Source organism: Delphinapterus leucas, chromosome 17 (genome assembly GCF_059928025.1).
Source record: "Delphinapterus leucas isolate spDelLeu-1000000601 "Yukka" chromosome 17, BTC_Dleu_Yukka2, whole genome shotgun sequence".
NCBI classification, from domain to species: domain Eukaryota; kingdom Metazoa; phylum Chordata; class Mammalia; order Artiodactyla; family Monodontidae; genus Delphinapterus; species Delphinapterus leucas.
Genome location: NC_143145.1, coordinates 70,520,086 through 70,533,303, shown reverse-complemented (window position 1 = coordinate 70,533,303; position 13,218 = coordinate 70,520,086).

Genomic DNA, 13,218 nt, shown 5'->3' with positions numbered 1-13,218 from the left:
GATAATTGTGTTTAATCATCCATACAACCCAATGAGCTATGTTTTATTATCCCCATCTTGCAGATGGGGGAAACCAAAGCTCAGAAGTTTTAATTTGTTCAAAGTCCTTTCCTACAGCTGGAAAGTAATAGAAACAGGATTTTCATCCAAGTCTTTTGGACTCCATCGTCCCTTAGACCATTAGATTGGAATGACCTGGAACACGTGTAACCAGAGGAATCCTAGACTCAACTGTAGAGATGCATTAGCATCTCTGGGGATGGGGCCCAGAATCGTGCATTTGAACCCACCTCTTAGGCGACCATTATGCTCTCCATAAAAGTACTTGCTACTCAAGGTGGGGTCTGTGGTCCAGGACCAGCAGCATCAGCATCACCTGGGAGCTTGTTAGAAATGTAAATTCTCAGTCCCTATCCCAGCCCTGCTGAATTAGAATCTGCTTAGAGCTAACAGGATCCCCAGGTGATTCATGTGCACGTAAGGTTCAGTGAAGCCTGTTCTACAGGGTTGTTGTGAGGATTAAAGATACTAAATATAAAGTGTCTGCCATATCAAAAGTACCCTTTGTTACCATTCCCTTTATTTGATTGAATAGAAGGTAGTGTTCTGGGAGGGCCTGCAAATATAGGGTTAGGGTAAATACCTGTTTTGCTCTCGCCTTCCTTTTGGGTCTGTGCCCAGTGCTGTTAGGTGGTTTTCCAGTATCTCCCACCCATCCTTCCTTTCCTGAAAGCGTATCATGCTGTACTTCCTCTACCTACCCTTTGGTATGGAGTCGGAAGGTATGGGTTTGACTCTCGGCTTGGCCAATTACTGTCTGTGACCTTGGGAAAATCAGTTAACATGTTTGACCCTCAATTTTTTCAATTATAAAAAGAGCATGAGGAGGGTGAAAATACTACATTTTATCACACCAAAACCTAAGAGTTAGTCCTATCTGCCACTATCGTTAGGGCATCAACTGGTGAAGTAAGCACAAAACATAGGAAGAGAAGAAAAGTATTAGAATCTGTATTTTCTTCTAAGTTTTAAACACTTCAGCCTTTAAATTTATTACTCATCTGTTTTAATGACAAAAATCTGCTTTTAGAAACAGAGTAGAAATAATCTACAATAAAAAAAATAAGTTTAGATCTAAATTCACAAAACTTAAAATTTGGCCAGAATCTTTAGGAAATTGTGCCATCCAAATTCGTGATTTTTATGGTAGTAGAAACAACAATTAAGTGACTGTTTAAAATGATGGATTACGCTTCAAGATAAGTAAGGAGGAATAAGGAGGAGTAAGACTTGGAGATGAACTTCCTCCCCACAAATACATCAGAAATACATCTACACGTGGAACAACTCCTACAGAACACCTACTGAATGCTGGCAGAAGACCTCAGACCTCCCAAAAGGCAAGAAACTCCCCACGTACCTGGGTAGGGCAAGAGAAAAAAGAAAAAACAGAGACAAAAGAATAGGGACGGGACCTGCACCAGTGGGAGGGAGCTGTGAAGGAGGAAAGGTCTCCACACACTAGGAAGCCCCTTCGCGGGCGGAGACTGTGGGTGGCGGAGGGGGAAAGCTTCGGATCCGCGGAGGAAAGCACAGCAACAGGGGTGCGGGGGGCAAAGCGGAGAGATTCCCGCACAGAGGATCGGTGCCGACCGGTACTCACCAGCCCGAGAGGCTTGTCGGCTCCCCCGCCGGGGCGGGCGGGGCTGGGAGCTGAGGCTCGGGCTTCGGTCGGAGCGCAGGGAGAGGACTGGGGTTGGCTGCGTGAACACAGCCTGCAGGGGGTTAGTGCACCACGGCTAGCCGGGAGGGAGTCCGGGAAAAAATCTGGACCTGCCGAAGAGGCAAGAGACTTTTTCTTCCCTCTTTGTTTCCTGGTGCGAGAGGAGAGAGGATTAAGAGCGCTGCTTAAAGGAGCTCCAGAGACCAGCATGGATCCCAGAGACGGGCATGAGATGCTAAGGCTGCTGCTGCCGCCACCAAGAAGCCTGTGTGCGAGCACAGGTCACTCTCCACACCCCCCTTCCGGGGAGCCTGTGCAGCCCGCCACTGCCAGGGTCCCGTGATCCAGGGACAACTTCCCCGGGAGAACGCACTGCGCACCTCAGGCTGGTGCAACGTCACGCCGGCCTCTGCCGCCGCAGGCCCGCCCCGCACTCCGTGCCCCTCCCTCCCCCCCCCCCCCCGGCCTGAGTGAGCCAGAGCCCCCGAATCAGCGGCTCCTTTAACCCCGTCCTGATCGAGCAAAGAACAGACGCCCTCAGGCGACCTACACGCAGAGGCGGGGCCAAATCCAAAGCTAAGCCCCGGGAGCTGTGCGAACAAAGAGAAAGGGAAATCTCTCCCAGCAGCCTCAGGAGCAGCGGAGTAAAGCTCCACAATCAACTTGATGTACCTGCATCTGTGGAATACCTGAATAGACAAGGATTGATCCCAAAATTGAGGCAGTAGACTTTGGAAGCAGCTGTAGACTTGGGGGTTTTTTGTATGTGACTGACTAGTTTCTGATTTTTATGTTTATCTTAGTATAGTTTTTAGCACTTGCTATCATTGGTGGATTTGTTTTCTGGTTTGGTGGCTCTCTTCTTTTTTTATTACTTTTTTATTTTAATAATTTTAAAAATTTTAATAACTATTTTTTAGTTTATTTTTTCTTTCTTTTTTTTCTCCCTTTTCTTCTGAGCCATGTAGTTGACAGGGTCTTGGTGCTCCGGCAGGGTGTCAGGCCTGAGCCTCTGAGGTGGGAAAGCCACGTTCAGGACATTGGACCACCAGAGACCTTCCGGCCCCATGTAATGAAAATCGACGAGCGCTCTCCCAGAGATCTCCGTCTCAACGCTAAGACCCAGCTCCACTCAACGACCAGCAAGCTCCAGTGCTGGACACCCTATGCCAAACAAGTAGCAAGGCAGGAACACAACCCCACCCATTAGCAGAGAGGCTGCCTAAAATCATAAGTTCACAGACACCCCAAAACACATCACCAGACGCAGTCCTACCCAACAAAAAGACAAGATCCAGCCTTATGTACCAGAACACAGGCATAAGTCCCCTCCATTAAGAAGCCTACACAGCCCACTGAACCAACCTTACCCACTGGGGGCAGACACCAAAAACAACTGCAACTACGAACCTGCATCCTGTGAAAAGGAGACCCCCAAACACAATAAGTTAAGCAAAAGAAGACAGAAATACGCAGCAGATGAAGGAGCAAAGTAAAACCCCCCCCAGACCAAACAAATGAAGAGGAAATAGGCAGTCTACCTGAAAAAGAATTCAGAGTAATGATAGGAGAGATGATCCAAAATCTTGGAAATAGAATGAAGAAAATACAAGAAATATTTAACAAGGATCTAGAAGAACTAAAGAGCAAACAAACAATGATGAACAACACAATAAATAAAATTAAAAATTCTCTAGAAGGAATCAATAGCAAAATAACTGAGGCAGAAGAATAGATAAGTAACCTGGAAGATAAAATAGTGGAAATAACTACTGCAGAGCAGAATAAAGAAAAAAGAATGAAAAGAATTGAGGACAGTCTCAGAGACCTCTGGGATAACATTCAGTGCACCAACCTTAAAATTATAGGGGTCATACATATTTGACCTATAAATATCAATTAAGTCCAACTTGTTTAATGTGTCATTTAAAGCTTGTGTTTCCTTATTTATTTTCATTTTGGATGATCTGTCCATTGGTGAGAGTGGGGTGTTAAAGTCCCCTACTCTTATTGTGTTACTGCCAATTTCCCCTTTTATGGCTGCTAGCATTTGCCTTATATATTGAGGTGCCCCTATGTTGGGTGGATAAATATTTACAATTGTTATATCTTCTTCTTGGATTGATCCTTTGATCATGATGTAGTGTCCTTCTTTGTCTTTTGTAATGGTCTTTATTTTAAAGTCTATTTTTTCTGATATGAGAATTGCTACTCCAGCGTTTCCATTTGCATGGAATATCTTTTCCCATCCCCTCACTTTCAGTCTGTGTGTGTCCCTAGGTCTGAAGTGGGTCTCTTGTAGACAGCATATATACGGATCGTGTTGTTGTATCCATTCAGCCAGGCTATGTGTTTTGTTTGGAGCATTTAATCCATTTACATTTAAGGTAATTATCGATATGTATGTTCCTATTCCCATTTTCTTAATTGTTTTGGGTTTGTTTTGTAGGTCTTTTCCTTCTCTGGTGTTTCCTGTGTAGAAAAGTTCCTTCAGCATTTGTTGTAAAGCTGGTTTGGTGGTGCTGAATTCTCTTAACTTTAGCTTGTCTGTAAAGGTTTTAATTTCTCCTTCAAATCTGAATGAGATCCTTGCTGGGTAGAGTAATCTTGGTTGTAGGTTTTTCCCTTTCATCACTTTAATTATGTCCTGCCACTCCCTTCTGGCTTGCAGGGTTTCTGAGAAAGATCAGCTGTTAACCTTATGGGGATTTTCTGGTATGTTATTTGTTGCTTTTCCCTTGCTGCTTTTCATATTTTTTTCTTTGTATTTAATTTTTGACAGTTTGATTAATATGTGTCTTTGCATGTTTCTCCTTGGATTTATCCTGTGTGGGACTCTCTGTGCTTCCTGGACTTGATTGACAATTTTCTTTCCCATATTAGGGAAGTGTTCAACTATAATTTTGAACTCAAATCAGTAGAATTAGAAATGAAAAAGGAGAAGTAACAACTGACCCTGAAAAATACAAAGAATCATGAGAGGTTACTACAACCAACTATATGCCAATAAAATGGACACCCTGGAAGAAATGGACAAATTCTTAGAAATGCACAAAGTTCTGAGCCTGAACCAGGAAGAAATCGAAAATATAAACAGACCAATCACAAGCACTGAAATTGAAACTGTGATTAAAAATCTTCCAACAAACAAAAACCCAGGATGGCTTCACAGGTGAATTCTATCAAACATTTAGAGGAGAGCTAACGCCTATCCTTCTCAAACTCTTCCCAAATATAGCAGAGGGAGGAACACTCTCAAACTCATACTGTGAAGCCACCATCACCCTGATACCATAAGCAGACAAAGATGTCACAAAAAAGAAAACTACAGGCCAATATCACTGATGAACAAAGATGCAAAAATCCTCCACAAAATACTAGCAAACAGAATCCTATAGCACACTAAAAGGAACATACACCATGATCAAGTGGGATTTATCCTAGGAATGCAAGGATTCTTCAATATATGCAAATCAATTAATGTGATACATCATATTAACAAATTGAAGGATAAAAACCATATGATCATCTCAATAGATGCAGAAAAAGCTTTTGACAAAATTCAACAACGATTTATGATAAAAACCCCTCCAGAAAGTAGGCATAGAGGGAACTTTCCTCAACATAATAAAGGCCATATAAGACAAACCCACAGCCAACATTGTCCTCAATGGTGAAACACTAAAACCACTTCCATTAAGATCAGGAGCAAGACAAGGTTGCCCACTCTCACCACTATTATTCAACATAGTTTTGGAGGTTTTAGCCACAGCAATCAGAGAAGAAAAAGAAAAGGAATCCAAATTGGAAAAGAAGAAGTGAAACTGTCACTGTTTGCAGATGACATGATTCTATACCTAGAGAATCCTAAAGACGCTACCAGAAAACTACTAGAGCTAATCAATGAATTTGGTAAAGTATCAGGATACAAAATTCACAGAAATCTCTTACATTCCTATACACTAATGATGAAAAATCTGAAAGAGAAATTAAGGAAACACTCCCATTTACCACTGCAACAAAAAGAATAAAATACCTAGGAATAAACCTACCTAAGGAGACAAAAGACCTGTATGCAGAAAACTAGAAGACACTGATGAAAGAAATTAAAGATGATACAAACAGATGGAGAGATATACCATGTTCTTGGATTGGAAGAATCAACATTATGAAAATGACTGTACTACCCAAAGCAATCTACAGATTCAATGCAATCCCTATCAAACTACCAATGGCATTTTCCACAGAACTGGAATAAAAAATTTCACAATTTGTATGGAAACACCAAAGACCCCAAATAGCCAAAGCAATCTTGAGGAAAAAAATGGAGCTGGGGGATTCAGGCTCCCTGTCTTCAGACTCTGCTACAAAGCTACAGTGATTAAGACAGTATGGTACTGGCACAAAAACAGAAAGATAGATCAGTGGAACAGGATAGGAAGCCCAGAGATAAACCCACACACATATGGTCACCTTATCTTTGATAAAGGAGGCAAGAATATATAATGGAGAAAAGAGAGCCTCTTCAATAAGTGGTGCTGGGAAACTGGGCAGGTATATGTAAAAGAATGAAATTAGAACACTCCCTAACACCATACACAAAAATAAACTCCAAGTGGATTAAAGACCTAAATGTAAGGCCAGACATTATAAAACTCTTAGAGGAAATCGTAGGCAGAACACTCTATGACATACATCACAGCAAGATCCTTTTTGAACCACCTCCTAGAGAAATGGAAATAAAAACAAAAACAAATGGGACCTAATGAAACTTAAAGGCTTTTGCACAGCAAAGGAATCCATAAACGATGAAAAGACAACCTTCAGAATGGGAGAAAATATTTGCAAATGAAACAACTGACAAAGGATTAATCTCCAAAATATACCAGCAGCTCATGCAGCTCAATACCAAAAAAAACAACTCAATCCAAAACTGGGCAGAAGATCTAAATAGACATTTCTCCTAAGAAGATATACAGATTGCCAACAAACACATGAAAGGATGCTCAACATCACTAATCATTAGAGAAATGCAAATCAAAAGTGCAATGAGGTATCACCTCACACCAGTTAGAATGGGCATCATCAAAAAATCTACAAACAGTAAATGCTGGAGAGGGTGTGAAGAAAAGGGAACCCTCTAGCATTGTTGGTGGGAATGTAAATTGATACAGCCACTGTGGAGAACAGTATGGAGGTTCCTTAAAAAACTACAAATAGAACTACCATATGGTCCGGCAATCCCACTACTGGGCCTATACCCCGAGAAAACCATAATTCAAAAAGAGTCATGTACCACAATGTTCATTGCAGCTCTATTTACAATAGCCAGGACATGGAAGCAACCTAAGTGTCCATTGACAGATGAATGGATAAAGAAAATGTGGCACATATATATAATGGAATATTACTCAGCCATAAAGGAAACGAAATTGAGTTGTTTGTAATGAAGTAGATGGACCTTGAGTCTGTCATACAGAGTGAAGTAAGTCAGAATGAGAAAAATACCGTATGCTAACACACATATATGGAATCTAAAAAAGAATGGTTCTGAAGAACCTAGGGGCAGGACGGGAATAAAGATGCAGACATAGAGAATGGACTTGAGGACATGGGGGAGGCGGCAGGTTAAGCTGGGACGAAGTGAGAGAGTGGCGTGGACATATATACACTACCAAATATAAACTAGATAGCTAGTGGGAAGCAGCCGCATAGCACAGGGAGATCGGCTCGATGCTTTGTGACCACCTAGAGGGGTGGGATAGAGAAGGTGGGAGGGATACTCAAGAGGGAGGGGATATGGGGATATATGTATACATATAGCTGCTTCACTTTTTTGTACAGCAGAAACTAACACAACATTGTAAAGCAGTTATTTTCTAATAACATTGTTTAAAAAATAAAAAATTAATAAAATGATGCCAATCTAGTTACTGGATGTGTTTTAATTGGTATAATTGTTTTGCAAAAAGTTCTGTTTAATGTTATGTTTTTAAGTATAAACATCTCTCTTAATGCATGTTGAATAACTCCCTGTGGTACAATGTATGCATTAATTCATTAGTTCCAACATTAACTGGGTCACAGCTAACAATTGTCTACTGAAATTCAACTCAGTCAGTTACTAGAGATGCGTTTTGGGGTTGTTTTACCTTAGGAAGGACAATAGGAAGTTGCATTACTCTCAAGGTGTGCTTAGCTGGTTTTTTTTTTTTTCTTTTTTAATGGTCTTTTCAGTGCCTTTTGCATGATACTCTTGGCTTTGGGTGGTGTTTTGAGGAAGAGCTTGGCCCCGTCTGTATACATAGCCCAGTTCCCTTCTCTCTGGAGTACGCTTTTTTAGACAACTGTCTCCTGGAGCTTTTAAAGTTCACCTCTTCAAGGAGGCCTTCGTGGGCCACGGTACTGGGGTAGTTCTTCTTCTTTACATCTTCTCAGCACCCCTACTTCCTCTCTCTGAACTGATTCATTGTAGTTTCTTAGGGTCAATGCTCTCTGGATCAGTGCTTCTGCAGGGGCTATTTGGCAACATCTGTAGGCAGTTTTGCTTGCCAAACCAGTGGCGTTGCTACTGGAATGCAGGAGGTAGAAGACGGGGATGTTGCCAAACCCTCTACACTGTACAGAACCGGCGGCTCACCCCAGCAAAGAGTTATCCAACCCCAAACGTCATAGCACTGACGTTGCTCCAGGTTGATTTGCCATCCCCAGAAGGACCCCACCTTGGCCAAGCCTGCTTCGGTCACCTCTGTTAACCTAGCATGCAAACAATCTCTAGGAAATAAGAATGATTCAACAAGTGTTTGTAGAATTACTTTTAATTGATTGGAGGAACGCATGAATGAAAAAGGATAGCAACTTTTCATTTAGTACAGCGTTAAAACATGCAGGTCTGCTTTTAACCATAAATATTGGTACGAGGGAAGAGCATATCAAGTTCACTGCTCCACTCTGCTTTTCAAACTTGGGTTGACAATTAATAATGGAGCATTGGAAAAATGCATTGTTCGTGCAGTCTTGCATATGCAAAAACATAACCTAAGATGAAGCAAGATCACTGAGCTGTGAACCTGGACCACTGTGTTAACTTTTCCATCCTCTGAGTTGCTTATATAAACTGTGAACTGCGTGGCACCGTCAGCCTACATTGTGGTCCCTTGTGAAATACTCCATAAGGCAGGCATATACTCTAGGGGGTATTGTTGAGAATTTTGCTTATTATGTGACATAGTGCTTCTTATTAAGGGTTCATGGGAGAAACTGCCCTCTTGTTTCTACTGTGCTTCTGACTTGTTTTTGTCTTAGAAATGCTGTGAATTACAGAATTGACTGTGTTTCATTTGTGGCATTGGCTACTAAGAAGCTTAAATATAAATTTATGGCTCATTTTCTTCAAGTGTATAGGGTATTACGGTATGCTAATCTCACCCCGGCTATCTTCTTTCTTTACATTTCTTTTCATTAAGGTTTTTATCCCCCCCTTCTCCCTCCCTTCCTTCTTTCCTTTCTTCCTGCCATGCTAAATGTGTCTTATAAAAAGTGTTTTTTCTTCAAAAGGGACATTTTGAGACATAATTTCTTTAATCTGTAAGTATCTGAGTGCTTATTTTATTACAGCTGTAGCTTTTTGACAAAGAAATTTACAGTATGCCTTGGACACACAAAACTTAATCAAAATGGTCATCACGAGTAGAGACAACCAGTATTTCTATCAGCTTAAGAGCAAGATGCATTCATGGCACTCTTCACTTGCTGTTTCTGGACCCAAGTGCCAGAAAGCATCCAAGGGATGCCCTGGAGATATCTAAGAGACGGAGGGAGAGGAGCGCTAGGTCTGCAGTAATCAAATTGTCTCACAAGTAATGCGGCCAGTTTCCTTTCTACTTAGTGCATATCACGGCTTGGCACACACTTTAACTCGTTCCTAACCTTTTGAGGTTTTGTTCAGTTCAGCTGGTTTGGCTGTCCCGTACTTAGGCTCGATGGGAGCGGGCCCTTTGCTAGTGGGGCCTCTCTAGCTCTCTCAGCCTTGGTTAAAAAAGTCATTACTATTGAAGAATAATGGATTTTTAAAATTCATCCCATTCCCTGTAAATTTGGGGATGGGGATGAGGTCTGGGACTGACAAGGATAAACAAACACTTACTTGTAATCTAACCACTGAGAGGCAGTGACTACTAACATTCTGATAAAATCTAGCCTTTTCTCCTACGTGTGTGTAAGGATCCATATGTTTTTTAATGAAAATGGGATGTTATATATATTCCTTTGCAACTGTTGGTGTTCTCTTGTTTGTGGTGGTATTATCTTTCCATGTCAGTGAACATTGTTCTACAGTTTTATGTTTGGTGGCTGGATGGTATTCTGTTGTGTGGATATATCATAGTTTATTAACCAATCTGAAATAGACATTTAAGTTGTTTCCATTGTAAATACTATTAAAGTATGGTGTGTGTGTGTGTGTATGTATGTACACACATGCTTTTTAAACAGCTTGATTCTGTGATCCAAAGTCAAAACATTTCGTAACTTCAATTTAAAGTTTACTTGAGACAGAAATACAGAATTGGTCCTCATGCAGACTGACACAGCAGCGTGATTTTATAATATACATTAGCATTAATACCAGTTGAATACTCCTTCTTTATATTTAGTTGGAGAAATAATTACAAGTTGTTTAAGAAAATTAAACAATGTGGACAGCCTAATTCATCTGTGTATATAGCATAAACCTGTCTAGGCTAGGTGCATAAAGTAAGTGCTAAATCTTAATTTAAAACATTAGTGTTGTTTCTTATAGACCAAGAATTTCAGAGAGGCACTTTTCCTTTTCAAGAAGAAGGTAGGGTAAATACCTTTGAGATTGAATTTCAGTGAGCAAATTGTTGATCACAATTAATCTGCCACTTTCAGGGCAGAACAGCCCAATCTTCTTTCGTATTAAAGAACTACGAGGACTATTTTATCTTCACAAATTACGGAAAAAGAGGTAGAGATAAAAGAGAAGGGGAGGGAAAAGACAGACAAATCCCCGCAGACCCCCCTGATTTACAGGTGGGATTCAAAAGTCCTGCTGTGTGAAAAAGGCACCATTATGAAGAAACTCTCCTCAAATTACTCAGTCAGAAACAACCCAAAAGGACTAGGGTCGAGCACACCCTTTCAGTATTGTTGCGCTGCTGCAGCAAATTGAATTCACTCAGGCTGACTTCATGCTATGCCTCACTTCAAAAATGTTTTCTTGCCTGTGCCTCCCCTACACCCCTACTTCCGGCCCCCCAACCAAATGAACTGGTTACCCTGGAAACAAGGGAAGGAAAAAAAAATAAGTGCGGTGTTCGTAAACAGCATAGCTAAAATAAAATAGAGGAACATTCCAGGCGACTCTGCTGCTATCTTGGTTTGGGGGTCAGTTTTCTGCTTTGTAACATTTGGTAAATATCTTCTTACGTTCTAGCATAGTGTTAAATAAGAATGTAGGAATCAGAAAGCATTGTTTTAAGTGAAAGGGCTGCCTACTGAATGGGAGGAGATATTTGCAGAAGGTATATCCGATAAGGGGTTAATACTCACTGAATAGATAAAGGCACCTGGACTGTGGACATTAATTAGGTAATAATCTGTAGAGAAGGGAAATAAAACATTTCCTACTTTTTTAGGTAAAATTTATATTGGTGACTTCAGGAAAGGCAGATTAATTGAATAAAAATATCTGTTTATTTTTTATTTTATCATTTTATCCTTTATTCAGAGATCTTATCATTTGTAAGGTCTTTAGTATAAGCCAGACACTATTTTATGTGATTTAAATTAACACCACATCAAAAAAAAAAAGCATTGTCTTGACGCTATGGAAAGATTGGATTTTTAAAAAGTTTTATTGGAGTCTAGTTGATTTACAGTGTGTTTCAGGTATACAGCAAAGTGAATCAGTTATACATATACATATATCTAGTTTTTTTTTTAGATTCTTTTCCCATGTAGGTCATCACAGAGTATTGAGAAGAGACCAGACAGAAAGATTGGATTTTGACGGACACATGAGTTAGTCTGAATGGCTTTTAAGACCAGGTGTGAAAAAAATTTCCCCCAAACATCCAGGAGCTCAGGAAGGACCGTTTCTACCCCGTGCTGAGATTTGTAAGCAAAGGCTCTGGGAGGTTCGTCTTGTTGGGGTCTTTACTACTGTGGATTTGCAACGGGAGAGTGAGGTCAACATAAGGGCCTCGTTCTGGAAGCTCTGAGTCATTCCGTCTGCCCTCTGCTGTACCTTTTCAACTTTAGTAGCATTTTCCCCGCAGGGAGATGCTTAGAACTATGTATCTTTACCCAGGAGTGGGTGCAGTGGTGGCTGTCATGGCGCCTGAACAGCTCCCACTGTCCTTCCATCTCTGACCCTGTCCTTACTGCTGGAGAAATCTGGCCTTTTATAGCACATGCTAGTAAGACCATCAAGCAGATGTCAGTTGTTTTTGGATGACACTAAGATGTGGTATGTAAACGGGGCATACCATGAAGGGAACTTCACTGTCAGACTCATTAAAAAAATTTTTTTAATTGAAGTATAGTTGATTTACATTGTGTTAATTTCAGGTGTACAGCAAAGCGATTCAGTTATTTATATATATACTTTTTTCAGATTCTTTTCCATTCTAGGTTATTACAAGGTATTGACTATAGCTCCCTGTGCTACACGGTAGCTCCTCGTTGTTGATTTTATATACAGTCGTGTGTATCTGTTAACCCCAAACTCCTAGTTTAACCCCGTCCCCACCTTTGGGGACCATAAGTTTCTTTTCTATGTCTGTGAGTCTATTTCTCTTTTGTAAATAAGTTCACTTTTATCATATTTTAGATTCCACATGTAAGTGATATCATATGATATTTGTCTTTCTCTGTCTGATTTATTTAGTATGATAATCTCTAGGTCCATCGTCAGACTATTTGTAAATTGTCTTTCTGTACGCTCTTTAGTATTAGAGTGGCTTTTGGCAAAGCTATCAAACCATTCTGACTTTACCGAAGAGGCAAATCTATGTTCAATACAAAACCAAAGGAAAAAGTCTCTCTGTCACATCCTTCTGACCTGCAGTTGACGCCAGCTTTTCTTCGGTGAGTCTCAAATAGAGGGAAATGGCCTGAAGGAAAAGTGTTTGAAGACTGTGCTGTGTGTGCCTTTGTCTGTCTACTATGTGTGTATATGTTATCTGTCCCAGCCCCAGGGCAGGACCGGCTTTCCTGTGCCGGGAGCTCGGGCTTCTGCTGGAAAGCAGGTACACAAAGCCTTCTTTAACTTGCGTGCCGTAAGCGGTGAGATGAAAAACGCCCACTGATGGTTAACAGATCTGTCCCCTAAGACGCCACTCCTCAGAACACAGCATTTGTTGACTCTGGGCGAAGCTTTTAGTATTTTCGGTGTCTAAGAAGTTTTGGCCAGTAGCCCTTCTCTGGATGGTCATATTCCTGAGCCAGAAATGTCAGTTACCGGTTTTCTT